This window comes from Salvelinus namaycush, chromosome 19, assembly GCF_016432855.1.
Source record: "Salvelinus namaycush isolate Seneca chromosome 19, SaNama_1.0, whole genome shotgun sequence".
NCBI lineage: Eukaryota > Metazoa > Chordata > Actinopteri > Salmoniformes > Salmonidae > Salvelinus > Salvelinus namaycush.
This window is the reverse complement of record NC_052325.1, coordinates 17,805,041-17,822,029: the sequence shown is the minus strand read 5'-3', so window position 1 is coordinate 17,822,029 and position 16,989 is coordinate 17,805,041. Positions and strand designations below refer to the sequence as shown.

At 43.9% G+C, this 16,989-nt stretch overlaps 1 pseudogene; it reads right to left on the bottom strand.

Annotated features, from left to right (window-relative positions):
• LOC120063920 overlaps nt 1-16,989 on the bottom strand; it is a 178,527-nt pseudogene that overhangs the window by 52,830 nt on the left and 108,708 nt on the right.

The window sequence follows — 16,989 nt, the reverse complement described above, 5'->3', positions numbered from 1 at the left end:
ACTACCCACTATTTAATTATAATATTAGACATACTGTAACAGTGCACTTACTTATAGGATCAGTTGTCAGGTAGGCTTTTGGAGAGTCTTTAGGAACACCAATGCCATATTTATTGACTGCCATAACTCTGAAGTAGTAGTCACAGCCAGGTGTGAGGCCGGTGACTTTGAAGCTTGTTTTCTTCAAGTCGTTGATACAATTTGACCAAGTCTTCTTGTCGAGTTCACGTTTCTCAACGATGTAGTTCTGGATTTGACAGCCACCATCATTATCTGGAGGGAGCCAAGACAGCTGACAACCGGTGCTTGTCACATCACAGACCTCAAATCCTCCAACAGGTCCAGGAGTATCTATTCAACAAATGTAACATCAATATTGGATACAGTCCATATAACAATACAAACAATTATACTGTAATCAAACAGTACAAACATTTATACTGTAATCAAACTAATAACATTAATATGACATTGTAAAGAATTAAATGTACATACATTTTGTCTTGTTTAAAGTCTTTCACAGTGAATAGTTCTCTGTCATTCCACAGACTGACATAAAAAGTGAAAGGATAGACCTCAGTGACTTACCCAATACTTTAACACGAACAAATATAGCTTTCTCCCCAGCGGAGTTGGAAAGTGTGAGAGAGTATTTGCCGGAGTCGTCCCGAGTGCTCTCAGGGATCACAAGGAAGGACATAGTATCAATCTGATCTACATGCCCTCTCCTGGCCACATTATCAACACCGAGCTTCTTCCAGGTGACTTTGGGCGATGGTCTTCCTCTGATAGTAGCGAAGAGCCTGATGGGGCAGCCTGCTCTAACAGTGAAGCCCTTCCTTAGACTGGCATCCAAGTCAATCTCTGGTGCCTCTGTTAGTGGGTGAGAGAAGGGGGAGAACATACATCAGACATAAAGAAATCATTATAAAATATTAGCTATAAGCTACAGTTCTATAACAACTGGATTTGTTTTCGTCTAGGCCTATATCAAGAAGAATTTATTTACCGAGGACCTCCTTGGGGTTGACAGCCTCTTTGAGTGTAGCAGGACGACCCCAGCCGACCTGGTTCTGTGCAGAGACTCTGAATTCATACATCTGCTTCTCATTCAAGTTTGGAATGGTGAATTCTGTGTGCACCAGCACACCAGCACCGGTGTTACACTTCTTCCAGCCCTCTTCTTTCTCCTTACGTTTAGCTTCAGCTTTAGCTTTAGCTGCAACTGCAGCAGCTTCATCCTCAGCGTCCTCTTCATATTTTTCCTCACCTTCTCCTGCTGCTGCTTCAGGCTTAGCTTCACCTTCAGGCTTAGCTTCATCTGCAGGTTTATCTTCAGGAACAGCTTCAACCACTTCAGGTTTAGGTTCAGGTTTGTCTCTCATTTCAACCATGTATCCAATGATTGGAGCACCTCCATCATAGATAGGCTTGGCCCACCCAAGAGTAATGGATGTCTTGGTGCTGTCAATCACCTTGAAACTGCCTGGAGGACCAGGGGTCTCTGGAATCAAGGAAAACAAAACGTCTGCATGTTAGTACAGCCAACAGGGAAAATCCATAACCAATAATAATAATAATAATAACAATGTCTCAAAAATGCATAAATGCTGTACCAATTGGATCTTTGGCTGCTACTGGTCTGCATGGTTTGCTTGGCTCTCCCAGTCCGACTTCATTTTCGGCCTTGACACGGAACTGATACTCGTGGTTGGGAATTAAGTTGCTGACTTTCATGCGTCTCTCAGAGATGGTACTCTTTGTGCATGGCACCCATTTGACAGCACGCTTTTCTTTCCTTTCCAGGATATAACCAGTGATAGACTTTCCACCATCATTCTCTGGTGGGGCCCATACGACTGTCATTTCCTCCTTGCCGATCTTGGTGATCTCTGGTGATTCTGGTGGTCCAGGTCTGTTGAACTGAGTCCTAGCTGTGACAGGTTTGCTCTCCACTGCGGGACCTGTCCCCATCTTGTTTTCTGCTCTGATGCGGAAGATGTACTCATTTCCTTCTACTAGTCGGGTAACATTGCAATAGTTGGTGACAAGTGAAGCAGAGTATGTGGACCAGACCATTCTTCTTGTCTCACATTTCTCAATGATATAGCTATCAACTTCACATCCACCTTCATCTTCTGGGAGATCCCATGCAACTCTACATTTGTCTACTCCAATTCCAGACACCTTCACGTCTCTCACAGGCCCTGGGACATCCAAGACATGAACAACTGCGTATCCAGTGAAGGTTCCAGCAGAGTTTGTGGCAGTAACAACATATTTTCCGGTGTCAGTACGTTTGGATTTGGTCAAAAGGAATTTTGAGTAATCTGTGCCCGTTTCAATACTAACTCTGGGGTTATCTCCTGTGGCCCTGTCCTTCACCCACTTCACCTCTGGTTGAGGCTTTCCTCTGAGTCCAGCCTCAATTCTGATAGACTCTCTAGCTTTAACCACAAGGGCTCCAGCTAACTTTATATCAAGCACTGGTTTCTGGATCTCCTCTTTAACAAGTACATCACCAGTCTTCACCCAGTCACTTTCTCCACCTTCATTGCATGTCTGCACTCTGAACTGATAGGTTTGTTTTTCCACACACTTGTCAGCCATGAAGAATGTACTTGTAATCAGATCCTCGTGTAATGGCACCCATTCTGCCGCTCCTGCTTCTTTGCTCTCCAAAGCGTAACCAATGTTGGGGCTTCCACCATCATAGTCTGGCCTCCTCCATTTCAAGAAGACAAAGTTCTTACCCACGTCGGTTACGTGGAAGTTCTCTGGCTCACCAGGCGTGTTAATGGGATCGATGGCAAGGGTTGGTTGTTTTGTCTCAACTGTAGGCCCAGGGCCGCATTTGTTCGCAGCACAAACACGGAAGAGATACTCGTGGCCCTCCATGAGTTTGGCTTTAACCATGCGGTTAGTGCAGTCAGATGAGATCATTGACCAAAGCCTCACACTGGGTTCACGGCACTCAACAATGTAGTTTGTAATCTCAGAGCCTCCGTTATCTACAGGGTTCTCCCAGGACACCATACAAGAGTCTTTGGTCACATAGGTGGCCTTCAGATTCTGACAGTGTCCAGGTCTATCCAACACATTCACAGTTATTGTAGCTTCAGCTTCACCACTGTAGTTGTTAGCCTTCAAAACATACTTTCCATGGTCTGCTCTGGTTGCCTCTTTTATTCTCAGTTGAACAACAGGCAAGTTCTGAGTTAGTGTTGTGTGCTTGGCGGTTTCCAAAACGTCTTCACCCTTTTTCCAGATAATCTCTGGATCGGGTCTGGCTTTCACGTAACCGATGATGTTGATGTTATGTCCAACTCGGACAGTCAAACACTCACGGCTTGTGGCATCCATCTCGATCTCTGGAGGTATCATGATGTCTTTGGCAACCACCGATCCAAGGCATTCTCTAGGCTCTCCAACTCCAATCATATTTACAGCACTAATGCGGAACCTGTACTCTGAGTGTTCTTCAAGGCCTTTAACTCTGTAAGCACACTGCTTAATGTGACCATCCTTGTTGATGATCTCCCATTCTCCGCCAACTTTCTGAATTTCAATAATGTAGCCCATGATTGGACTGCCTCCATCTTTGTTGGGCTTAATCCAGACTAGGTCTGCATTTTCCTTACTGTAGTCCTTGATTCTGGGGTTAACTGGAGGTCCAGGAGCTTTAATTTGACGACAGGGTTTTGCTGGGTCTGATATGGCAGAAGGTCCACTGAAACCAGCAATGTTTTCAGCGAAAACTCTAAATTCATACTCATTTCCCTCAAAGAGACCAAGTACTCTGATTCTGAGATCCTTACAGGGTGTCGTGTTGACACGGATCCATTTACCGCCTTTGTGTTTACGCTCAACTATATATCCAGTGATTTGACTGCCTCCATCAAACAATGGCATGGTCCACCCAACAGTGAGAGCATCTTCTGCAATGTCCCATGTGTTTGGTTTGCCAGGATGGGCAGGGGGTTCAAACGTGTGTTGGGCGACAGTTGGTGCACTTTCAAGAGGAGCGCCGATACCCATTTTGTTCTCTGCACGGATACGCACAACATATTCAACACCGCTCTGCAAACGAGAGATCTTAAGCTTTGTAGCTGTGCTACCAGAGCTCACACCTCCCCAGGTTTCCTTCTTAGCCTCTCTCTTCTCAACAATGTAACCTGTTACAGGGCTTCCACCATCATCCTTTGGAGAACGCCAGTCAATAAGCATGTACTCAGGAGTAACCTCAAGGACATTGATTGGTCCAATGGGAGCAGCGGGCACATCAAGAACGGTCACATTCAAAGCCAGAGTCTTGGTTCCTGCAGGGTTGGAAACTGTGAGAATATAGGTTCCACTGTTGGTTCTCATACACTCATTGATGCTGAGAACTGTTGAATAGTTGTCACTCTCAATCTTAACTGCGCCTTCGGGTACAATTTCTGCTCCGTCAATGGACCATTTGGCAGTAGGCGCAGGGATGCCTCTCATGATAGCAGGGAGTCTGATTGTGCTTCCACATTTCACAATGATCCCTTCGATCAGCTTGGCCTCAACTTCAACGATTGGAGCCACTGTGAAAAGATGGAGAAGAAGATGTAGGTTAATTGTTATAATGTGTTTGATGATGGCAATTATGTTGTCTACAAATCAATACATATATGGGCGGTTTCCTGGACACAGATTAAGTCCTGTAATTTAGTCCTGTAATAAGAATCACTTTCAATGGAGAATCTCTATTAAACTTGCTTTTTAGTATACAACTAGGATTAATCTCTGTTGGAGAAACCAAACCATTAAGTAAATATATAGCAAATCTCACCAAGCTTCTCCTGGCAGAGGACGGGGACAGTGGTGTCTGGTCTACTCAGTCCGATAGCGTTCTCCGCTCTCACACGGAATCTGTAAGTCTTTCCTTCCTCGAGGCCAGTAATGTGGCTCTCAGGGATGCTGACGGTGTTCCATTCATCCCACTCTCTCTCTCCTTCCTCTTGGTACTCAACCAGGAAACCTATGATGTTGCTACCTCCGTTGCGGTCAGGCCAGTTCCACACAAGCCAGACCTCCGTCTTGTCGACATCTACATGGTGCAAGTCCTTTGGTGGACCAGGTGGGACTGAAAATAGACCACACATTAGATGAGATGCGATTAGATTACAGATGTCAAGTTAGTTATCAAGATACCACGTACATAACAATACACCCGTAGGTCTTAATGTATTTGGTTTGATTGATACTCACACAGTGGATTCATGGCTTTGACGGCTTTGGTTGTTTCAATGTATTCACTTCTGCCGAACTGATTCTCAGCAGCAACGCGGAACAAATACGATGTTCCTTCCATCAAGTGCTTGGCCATCATGCTTCGTTTCTTAGATGAAGAGCACACTGGCACCCACTGTGCGGCTGCCACATCTTTCTTCTCCACAACAAAGTTGGTAATACGTGCTCCTCCATTGTCCTCAGGGTCTTTCCAGGAGAGATAGGCTGAATCGCTTCTCACCTCTGAAACCCTCAGGTGCTGGATTGGACCAGGTTTGTCTAATAGTGTAAAGAGTAAAGAATAACATAATTATAGCAACCCAGCATGCCAAACACTTTACATCTGTCTTCATTTATTTCTGAAAGAAATGAAAAATCCCTTACCCAGGACGAGGACTGTGCATGTGGCAGTCTTTGATCCAGATGAGTTTTCAATGTTCAGAGTGTAGTCGCCACAGTCAGAACGGGCACAGTAGCGCATCTCCAATTTGGATCCTAGCGGATTGATCTCAATGTCAACTCTTGTGGGGACGTCTTCGTCGTCCTTCTTCCATGTGACTTTGGGGAATGGAATTCCCTTGATTCCAGCAAATAGATTGATATGGGTTCCGGCCATGGCTTTCAACTCACGAGGCATACCGAGTTCAACATCCAATTCAGGAGGTTCTTTTGGGGGTAGAAAAACGATATGTTATAATTCAGTTTTTTATTTCAATGATAATGTATTACCGAAATTATGAAAAATATTTTAATGTAAAATTACCAAGTCTGTCTTCTGCCTTCACTGGATCTGTGGTGTATGCAGGTTCAGATTCACCAGCGAAGTTCACAGCAGTTACTCTGAATCTGTAATATTCTCCCTCTTCCAAGTTAATGACCTTGAACTTGGTTTCTTGGCAGGAATCAGGAGTCTGATTCACCTTCTGCCACTCCTCTCCAGCTTTAGTGAACTCAACGAGATAGCCGAAGATCTTGCCCCTGCCACAGTCCTTTGGTGGCTGCCAAGACAGTGAGACAGACTCTTTTGTCCAATCTAAAGCTTCTGGCAGCACAGGGGGGCTTGGAAGCACTGAGGGAAGAAACAGTTGATTAAATTTGATAGAAATTTTGTAAAGTATTAATTTACTTTTGCATAGTCACTTACCAATTGGATCTTTGGCGAAGATGGGCTTTGATGGAGGGCTGGGGTCACCGAGACCCACAACGTTCTCAGCCATGACACGGAACTCATATTCACAGCCCTCGAGGAGGTCTGGAACAAAGTACTCCACTTTGGGGAAGATGCGGTCCTTTCCGGATGCGCGAGTCCATCTATTAGTCATGGTCTCCTTCCTCTCAATGACGTAGCCAGTGATGGGCTTCCCACCATCAGCAGGTGGTTCCCAAGTCAGAAGGGCTTGATCCTTATAGATCTCCTTTACAATGGGCTGTTTGGGTGCATTTGGCACCTCTGTAATGGGACAGAGAATTGATCAGTTGTAGCAAAATGCATTCATGACAAAATATAGTATGGTTGCATCCCATATGGCACTCTATTCCTTACTTGTCAAAAGTAGTGCACTATATAAGGAATAGGGTGCCGTTATGGACGTAACTTATATATTCTCAGTATTTATCTAATAGCTTACTGAAGACATCCTTAGCCTTTGTCTCGGCAGACAGCAGTGGGTTGCTGATGCCGTGAATGTTCACAGCACAGATTCTGATGATGTACTCTCTGCCCTCAATCAGCTTAGGTACTTTGCATGTTGTCCTGGTGCAAGCTGTTGTCACCGGCATCCAGAGGTCTCTGTTTGTGTCTCTCTTTTCAATGGTGTAGTTGGAGATGGCACATCCACCATCATCCAGAGGAGGGTTCCAAGAAATCACCATGTAGTTCCTGTAGACCTCATTGAAGACCACTGGGCCCTCTGGAGGCTGGGGGCGATCTGAGAGAAAATATTTGCATTTTATCATTAATCATCTATCAGATATGGATCAATCAATAGTCAATAATCAAACATATTTTGATTATAAGGGTTAATTAAAAGTGACATTAGGTTTGTCAATTAAGAACAACAAAGAACACCCTCACCAACTTACCAACAACAGTGAGACTGCAGATTCCTTTACGTAAGCCGACAATGTTCTCCACAACCACCTGGTATCTGCCGCTGTGTTCGCGTTTAGCCTTGGGCATAGCCAAGCACAGTGTTTTACTAGTGTTGGTCATTGTGACCTCCTCATCTGCTTTCAACTCTTCCTCGTTCTTTGTCCATGTTATTGTAGGTGCTGGCTTTCCAGTGAAGCGGCCTTGGAGGGTGCACACGTCTCCCACACGCACAACCGGTCTGTCACGGAAGTCCAAGTCGATCGTTGGGGGCTCTGAGGATGGAAGAACAAAGAAGTGATGTTTTCCATTATTTTTTTACTTTATAAAAAAAATAACATTCACCAATATATTTATAAAGATTTAGAATGACTATCTAACCCTTATTCAACACGTACCAAGTTCTTCCTTGACCTGGATTGGCTTGGTGCAGAAAGAGTGCTTTCCCTGACCAATCACGTTGACAGCACTGACACGGAATTCATAGGTGGAATTCTCTTTGAGACCTCCCTTTGTGAACTTCCTATCCATCAGCGTGTCATCAGTATCGATCTTAGTGAAGTTATCCTTTCCAATCAGACGAGCTTCAAGCACATAACGTGTAACCTCAGAACCACCATCGTACTTAGGTGGTCTCCAGGCCAAACTGATGGAGTCTTTGGTGATGGCTGTGATTTCTAGATCCTCAGGACGCTCAGGAACAGCTAGCATGGAAAAAGGACACAAACATCCCATCAGGCCCAATGGAATATTATAAATAATTGCTGGATTTGTATACACTTACGTTACATTTTTGTAACAGCAAATTAAAACGCTGTCATTCGGGTATTAGGCAGGAACTCACAAATAGGGTCTTTGATGAGAACTGGTCGTTCTGATTCAAAAAATGGACCCATTCCGATGATATTCTCAGCTGCGATTCTAAAGAAATATCCTTTTCCGTCGATGAGACCCTGGACCACAGCATTGTGCCTGGTGACCGTGTAAGAGACCGCTGTCCAGCCCATGCGGTCAGACTCTCTCTTCTCAATTATGTAGTTGGTGATGGCTGAGCCACCGTCGTCTTCAGGGGAGTACCAGGTCAACTTGCAAGAGTCAATGGTGAGGTTCACACCAGAGAACGGCTGACCAACTGGGCCGGGAACATCTGAGAAACACACGTGAAACAAGTTTTCAATACCATTCAACTCCTGGGCCTGTATTCACAAAGCGTCTCAGAGTAGGAGTGCTGATCCTGGATCAGCTCTCCTACGCCGAGAAACTTGATACATACTGCCCCGTATATCTCCTGAGGTATAGTGAAGTTTACCAACGAGAAGAAGAAGTAAAGTTGTTTCTTACCCAACACCTCCACAATGACAGCCTTCTTCCTTTCCCCTCCTTCATTCTTTGCACTCAGGGTGTATATACCCTGATGATGGCGTCTACAGTTTTTGATAACCAGAGCAGAGCTGATTGAAGTGGTTTCAACCTTAGCATCTGCTGGTAGAGGCTGGTCATCTCTGCTCCATGTGATCTCTGGCGCAGGCTTGCCTGACACGTAGGCCAGGAGGCGGATGGTACCACCGGCATGGACTACAATCTTCTCCTTCACTGAGGCATCCAAGTCCACTTCAGGGGCAACTAAAATAACAAGTGTGTGTTGGTTTAAGATGGCATACACTCTGTCTACAACCCAACTGCCACCCTATTCCCTATGTAGTGCACTATACAGGGAATAGGGTGCCATTTGGGACAGAGGCCCTATCATGGACCTAACAAATGGATAATCAATCTGTATATCATATCATAGTTGTCTTGTCTCTTACTTGTTCTGTCCTTGCATTCAATCACTTCGGCCACTTGACCGGGCTCACCGACGCCAGCAGCGTTCACTGCCCTCACTCTGAACTTGTACCTTCCCAGCTCTTTCAGTCCAGACACAACAAACTTAGTACTTCTAATCTCCTTGTCTTTAGCCTGAAAAAAATAAATACGATTTTACAAACATTGACACACTAAATGTTATATTATTTGAATATATTTAGACTTTACCAGGTTGTTGCATTTACAATGTTGTTGCATTTAAGATCAAAATAGTTTGTAAAAGAACACGTTCGAGAAATAATTGTATTAGATAATTACCTTTTCCCATCCGTCTTTTATCCCTACTACCTCTTCTTCTTCTTCTGATTCTGATATTTCATTTCCGTCTTCATCGAATATGATTTTCTTAACTTTTTTCTGTTTTACTACTACTTTGTCTGCTTCCGCTGCCTTCTGTTTTTCTATTTCTGCTTCTTTTTCCTCTTCTATGTATTCAACAAAGTAACCAGTGACCTTAGATCCACCATCAATCAAAGGTGGTATCCACTCCAGATCCACTGTTGACTTGGTCCAGTCTGTTACTTTGGGGGTTGGGGGACCGGGGAGAGCTACACACAAACAACATGACATTTACAATGTCAGAAGGCCAAACAATAGAAACAACATAGCTATATAATACATTGAAAATAGAAAAATACACCCTTCCCATTTAAGAAAAACTATATTTCTGCGCCTCAAAAGTAACCATAATTCCCTATTTAGTACACTACTTTTGACCAAGGCCCTATGCTGCACTATATAAGGAATAGGATTCCATTTGGGATGCACACAATATACGTTAACTTACTAATAGGGTCTCTTGAAAGAACAGGATCCGATGGGACACTGGGAAGTCCCATTCCAGCTGCGTTGATTGTGGTCACACGGAACTGGTAGATTGCTCCCTCCTGCAGACCAGTGATCTCATACTCCTGACCCAGGGGCATGACCCTGATGGGGGCGCGGTTCACTTTGGTCCAGCGCTTAGCCGTGGTCTCTTTACGCTCCAGCCAGTAACCACTAACTGGAGATCCACCATCGTATTTTGGCTCGCCCCAGACGATCACCATAGACTCAAGAGTCACGTCTTCCACTAAGGGCTTCTCAACTTGGCCAGGGACAGCTGTTGAGAGGAACATTTAGAAGTTGGTTAGAAGAAATACTGTATATCCACGGTGACATTGACTTATAATACAATAGTACATTCAACTTACTAAAGAGATTCCTTGCTTTCTCATGTTCGCTGTACAGCGGTGGGCCAACTCCATATTTGTTCTGAGCCATGACACGGAACTCATACTCATGGCCCTCAGTCAGCCTCTGAACTGTATACAGGCCTTCTTTGGGGTCGTTGGAAACGTGCACCCATGACTTTCTGTTTTCCTCACGCTTCTCAATTACATAGTTTGTCACCTTGGAACCACCGTCATCTCTAGGTGGTTTCCATGCAAGTGTTATCCTCTCGGCAAACACCTCTTTGAATTCAATCGGCCCGACTGGTACGCTAGGTCGTCCTGAGTTGAGGAAGAAAATGAGGAAATGGTGTCATATTACAACACAATCAAGAGGACTAACCAAACAGAAAGAAAGAAATACATTCAGAGAGAGGTTCCTCACCTAGGACAGTGAGTTTGATGTCCTTAGAGGCTTTTCCCAGACTGTTGCTAGCAGTGATAGCGTAAAGGGAGCTGTCGTCTCTCTTGGACTGCTGGATCAGCAGTGTACATTTGTTATCAATGATCAGTTTGTTGACATGCTGATCATATTGCACTACAGCCTTGTCTTCAGGCTTGGCAATGGGAGCCTTCTGCCATACGAGGGAGGGGAATGGACAGCCATGTATCCTAGCCACAATATGGACATCTAGTCCCTCTTCACCTTCCATCTGTTCCTTCAGTTCAATGGTAGGAGCACCTAAACAATGGAGGATGGAGTCAGTACAAGTCATCCAACATTTTTATTTTCATAGCAATTTTTTTTAAACAAAATGGGTCTTATTTAGAAGCATTTACAACAGCATACATGTGTTGTCATCCTGAAGAATGCACTGTCTGCTGAAATGCTGGTGGTTTACCCATTAAATCATTCAGAGCGAATTTAGTGTGCTTTCTTTCTTTAACTTTCTTTTTCTTAACTGTGCTTTTTACTTACATGTCTGGTCCTTGATGATGACTGGTCCAGCGGTGGCCGACGGTCTGCTTGGGCCAGCCTCGTTCACAGCCTTGACGCGGAACTCATACTCTCCGCCATTTTTCAGATCTTCAATGATGAAGATGGTTTCCTCAACATTACGCTTGTTACACTGCTTCCATGTCTCCTTCTCCGGGCCGCTGGTGTCCCAACTCAAGCGCTCTATGATGTAGTGCTTCACAGGAGAACCACCGTTGTTCTTAGGTGGCACCCATGTCAGGGTCACTGTATCCTTGGTGACCAGATTGACCTTGACGTGGGTTGGGGGATCAGGTATGTCTGAAAATAAAGAATGGGAATATAAATGGGAACTTATTAGTAAGGTGTACACGGTGTAACCTACGTTTCACAAACTTTAATGTGTACATATTACGCATTATTACTATATATACACTACCGTTCAAAAGTTTGGGGTCACTTAGAAATGTCCTTGTTTTTGAAAGAAAATAACATTTTTGTCCATTAAAATAACATCAAATTGATCAGAAATACAGTGCAGATATTGTTAATGTTGTAAATTACTATAGTAGCTGGAAAGGGCGGATTTTTAAATTGATTTAATTACCCCAAACCTTTGAACAGTAGTGTATATATATATACACTGTATACCATTTAGCAGATGCTTTTGTTCCAAATTAATATTACCATGAGTACATTTTAATTTGTTAGTAATTAATTTCAAACTTACAGATGGGGTCTCTTGCCCTAGCAGGCTCAGTGGTCTCAGTTAAAGGTCCCATTCCCAGACGGTTCTCTGCCCGCACACGGAACACATACTCCTGTCCCTCCAGCAGTCCCTCCACAACGTAGGCCTGGCTGAAACAGCACTGGTTTACTATGGTCCAGGCCTTTCCTGTCACATTCTTCTTCTCAATGAAGTAACTCTTGATCCTCTCGCCACCGTCGTTAGCAGGCAGTTTCCAGATCAGCCTCATAGTAGCTCTGGTGATGTCAGTCACTTTGAGCTCTCGAGGAGCACCAGGCACGTCTGAAAACAGAAGTCCAACAGACGTTAATACATTTTATATGGGATACGTGTTGTGTTTCTCATTAATGTTTTATGCCCTAATACATAATGTACATTTGGATATGAGCCTTTATTTATTTTTTCCCCAGGTTTTTGACAGTGTAAGGGTGTCTATCTTTTCTATCCTTCATTTTTATCACTGACCGAGAACATTGACTCTGACGTTGACATGTTTCTGTCCAGCCTTGTTCTTGGCTGTGATGGTGTATCGTCCAGAGTGGGTCCTCAAGCACACAGGTACAGTGATGTTTGAGGTAGTATCAGTAGATTCAAGCTAAACAAAGGAAAATTAACTCATTACTCCTGGTAAGAAAGGTCAAATCGGCATATTTATACATCAAGGTCAGACAACATGATTATTTTACTACTTATAACAAGGGTTATGTGTTACTTCCTCTCTCCTTGATGTATGGTAGCTGTATCTGTACTATGCCTTACCTCTGAGTCAACTGGAAGGACATGAAGGCGATTCTTCTTGTGGGTCTTTGCTGGTCCAGTGAATTCCCAGGTCACCTTAGGAACGGGACGCCCTTTGATGATGGCAGGGATTCTGAAGGAATGACCAGCCCGGACGCAGAGAAAATCTTCCACAACGCAATCAATATGGATTTTCGGCTCCACTGTGATATAAAAAGGCATCATTAAAACAAACAACAATAAACTTGTGACTACTGGTTGAAGGAAAACTTCACTCCAAAACTATCTTTTAGTATTTTCTCCATCAGTCAAATTAGTTTTGCATGTGTTCTGTATCATATGATCCATCTATGAAGGTTTTTGCTTTACTGAAAGTGGTTAATCTCTAAAACTTGACTGCTGACTTGAAAAAAACACATTTTTACAAAATGGATGAATAGGTAGGTCTAATTACCATGTACGTCCTCAATTAGGACTTCTGTCTTGGGACTTGGGTCAGACTCGCCGATGTCATTGACGGCTGTGACTCTGAACTTGTAGTGTTTCAGCTCTTTGAGACTTGGGACAGTGATCTCAGTGGTCTCATGCAGAGTCTCTAGATCAGTGATTCTGATCCAAATAGAAGAGGCTTCATCCTGGATCTCAACGATGTAACCCTTGATGGCGCTTCCACCGTCTTTCTCAGGTGGAGACCATGTGAGGCTGACACTGTGCTTGGTTTTGTCTGCAACCTCTGGTGGTGCTGGCATGCCGGGTTTCACTGTGGGGCACAGAGGGAAAACATCAAGGTCACCATCTCTGGTTATTACATGGCATCCCTGTGTCTGTCAATAGGGCACATACTGACATATTCTTCCAAACAATTTCCAATGCAGCTAAAAGAATAGTCATGTTCTTGTAACCTGTAGAAAAAGGGAGAATAACACTTACTAAGAGGGTCCACTGCGTATGCAGGATCGGAAGGTCCACTGGGGGGTCCAGTACCGGCAATATTGACAGCCATGACACGGAACTCATACGCAGACCCCTCGATCATACGAACGACCTGGAACTCCCAGCGCTTAGGAGCACGCTTCGTCACCGGGGCCTTATTAACCCGAGCCCAATAAGACGAACCTTTCTCCCTCTTCTCCAGCCAGTAGCCAGAGATAGTGGATCCACCGTTGTCTCGTGGAGGGTCCCATGTCACAAGCATGGAGGACCTGGTGTGCTCTGCGATCTTTGGTTTCTCTGGAGGACCAGGGAGTCCGTACAGATCCTTGATGACGGATGCCTCTGTCTCGCAGGCGTCACTCTGTCCATACCTGTTCTCTGCTCTCACTCTGAACTGGCACTGGCTACCTGTTTCCAGATTCCAAACCTTTGAAAAGACATTTGGAAACATTTAGTAAATCATTAAATGAAGTCCACTATTAGCATTCATGATACTGTCTCCACCTATTGCAATCTATGTCACTGTTGTTTCCTTTGATATACAGCATATAGAGAGGCTGAAAAGATAGGATCCTCAAAAAGTTATACAGCTGCACCATAGAGAGCATTTTGACTGGCTGCATCACTGCTTTGTATGGCAAATGCACTACCCTTGACCACAAAGCGCTACATAGGGTGGTGAGGACAGCCTGTACATCACTGGGGCTGAGCTCCCTGCCATCCAGGACCTCTATATCAGGCGGTGTCAGAGGAAGACCCGAAAAATTGACAATGACTCTAGCCACTAAAGCCATAAACTATTCACTCGGCTATCGTCCGACAAACAGTACCGCAGCATCGGCTCTCAAACCAACAGGCTCCGAGACAGTTTCTACTCCCAAGCCATAAGACTGCTAAATAGCCAGACTGCTAAATACTCAATTAATGGTACCCAAACTATCTGCACTGACTAGATCTTGCACTGAGCGCACTGACACTCACTAGACTATATATACAGTACATACCATATACACACTCATTGACCCACACACATACACTACATATACTGAGTGTACAAAACATTAAAAACACCTTGCTAATATTGAGGTACAGCCCCCCCTTTCCCCTCAGAACAGCCTCAATTCGTCGGGGCATGGACTCGAAAGTGTTCCACAGGGATGCTGGTGTTGAGTTCAATGCTTCCCCCAGTTATGTCAAGTTGGCTGGATGTCCTTTGGGTGGTGGACCATTCTTGATATACACAGGAAACTGTTGAGAGTGAAAAACCCAGCAGCATTGCAGTTCTTGACACAAACCGGTGCGCCTGGCACCTACTACCATACCCCGTTCAAAGGCACTTAAATATTTTGTCTTGTCCATTCATCCTCTGAATGGCACACAATTGTCTCAAGGCTTAAAAATCATTCTTTAACCTGTCTCCTCCCCTTCATCTAAACTTATCTAACAAATTACATCAATTAGGGATCATAACTTTTACCTGGATTCACCTGGTCAGTCTATGTGGTCAGTCTATGTAATGGAAAGAGCAGGTGTTCCTAATGTTTTGTGCACTCAGTGTACGCGCCCGCACACGCACACACACACACACACACACACACACACACACACACACACACACACACACACACACACACACACACACACACACACACACACAAGCATACCGACACAACACAACACAAACACACGTACAGTACCAGTCAGTACCAGTACCATTCTACATTGTAGAATAATAGCGAAACTGTCATCAAGGCAAAGACTGGACACTTTGAAGAATCTCAAATAAACAATACATTTTGATTTGTTTAATACTTCTTTTGGTTACTACATGATTCCATATGTGTTATTTCATAGTTTGATGTCTTCACTATTATTCTACAATGTAGAAAATAGTAAAAATAAAGCAAACCCCTTGAATGGTGTGTCCAAATCTTTGACTGGTACTGTACATACATACACACACACACACACACACTCACATACGTCATTTGCTGCTGCTACTCTATTCTGTAGCCCTTTCCTGAAGTCAAATGACCAAATCACCACCTCTAGTGGCCTCATGGGTGTAATGTTTTTGATATTTTTCATAATTAAAAAACATTACTTAAAAGAAAACGCTGAAAATCGGGTGTTTATATCTCAAACGGTTTTGTTATATTTCAGTCTTCTGTGAGGGAGGCACACACAAAATTAATTACATTTCAAATCTATATCTGACAAGTAGATTTGTGTAAGACTACAAAGAAAAAGTAGATTTGTGTGACTCTGATTTAGCCCACTGCTGTAAAAGGTTACTTTACTCTTATTATTATCTATCGTGATGACTACAGTAGTCACTTTATCCTGCGTTCATTTACTGTACAAATCTACCTCAAATACCTTGTACCTCTGCACATTGATCTGGTACTGGGCCTCCCTGTATATAGCTCTATTCTTGTTTATTTTATTCTTCTTGTGTTACTATATATTTTTTTACTCTGCATCGTTGGGAAGGGCTCCTAAGCAAGCGTTTCACGGTAAAGTGTACACTAGCTGTATTCAGTGCATGTGACAAATAAAATTTGATTTGAGACAACATGTTATATGCCTCCATTTAAGACATTATAAAGTCTTCACAGGTCCAAAAATGTGAAAATGAACTGGGGCATTCCTACCCGGACCCTACCTAAATAAATACATTTTTAAAAGATAGAGACCTGGTCCGAACAGACCTAACCAGACCTGACCCCGGTCGGGTCCAGACCCGGTCCAATCCGTGTGAGGGAAACAGCAGAAAAGCTTTTTTTTCTCCTACGTTAATTAACCGGAGCTGGTCTCTGGTATTCGGGTACAGGTGGAGCAGTGAAGACCTCTACCATACATGCTTAAGGCCTGTTATTAAGCATTATACCGGCAGGTTTGAACTAAAATGTTACCAAATATTATATCAATCTGTTTCATGTTTTCACACATATACTGACCCCGAGTCGTTTCTCAATGATGCTGTTGGTGATCACCGTCCATACAGGAATGGGTCTAGGCTCAGATTTAGGCTTAGGCTCCTCATCCTCCTCATCCTCATATTCTTCTTCAGGTTCCTCCTCAGGAAGAATGTCCAGCTTCTCAACAATGTAGTTAGTGAGCTCACTTCCTCCATCGTCCTCTGGCACGTCCCAGGTTAGCTGGCAGGACTCAGCCTTGATGTTACCAATATTCACATTCCTAGGTGGCAGAGGACGGTCTGTGAACA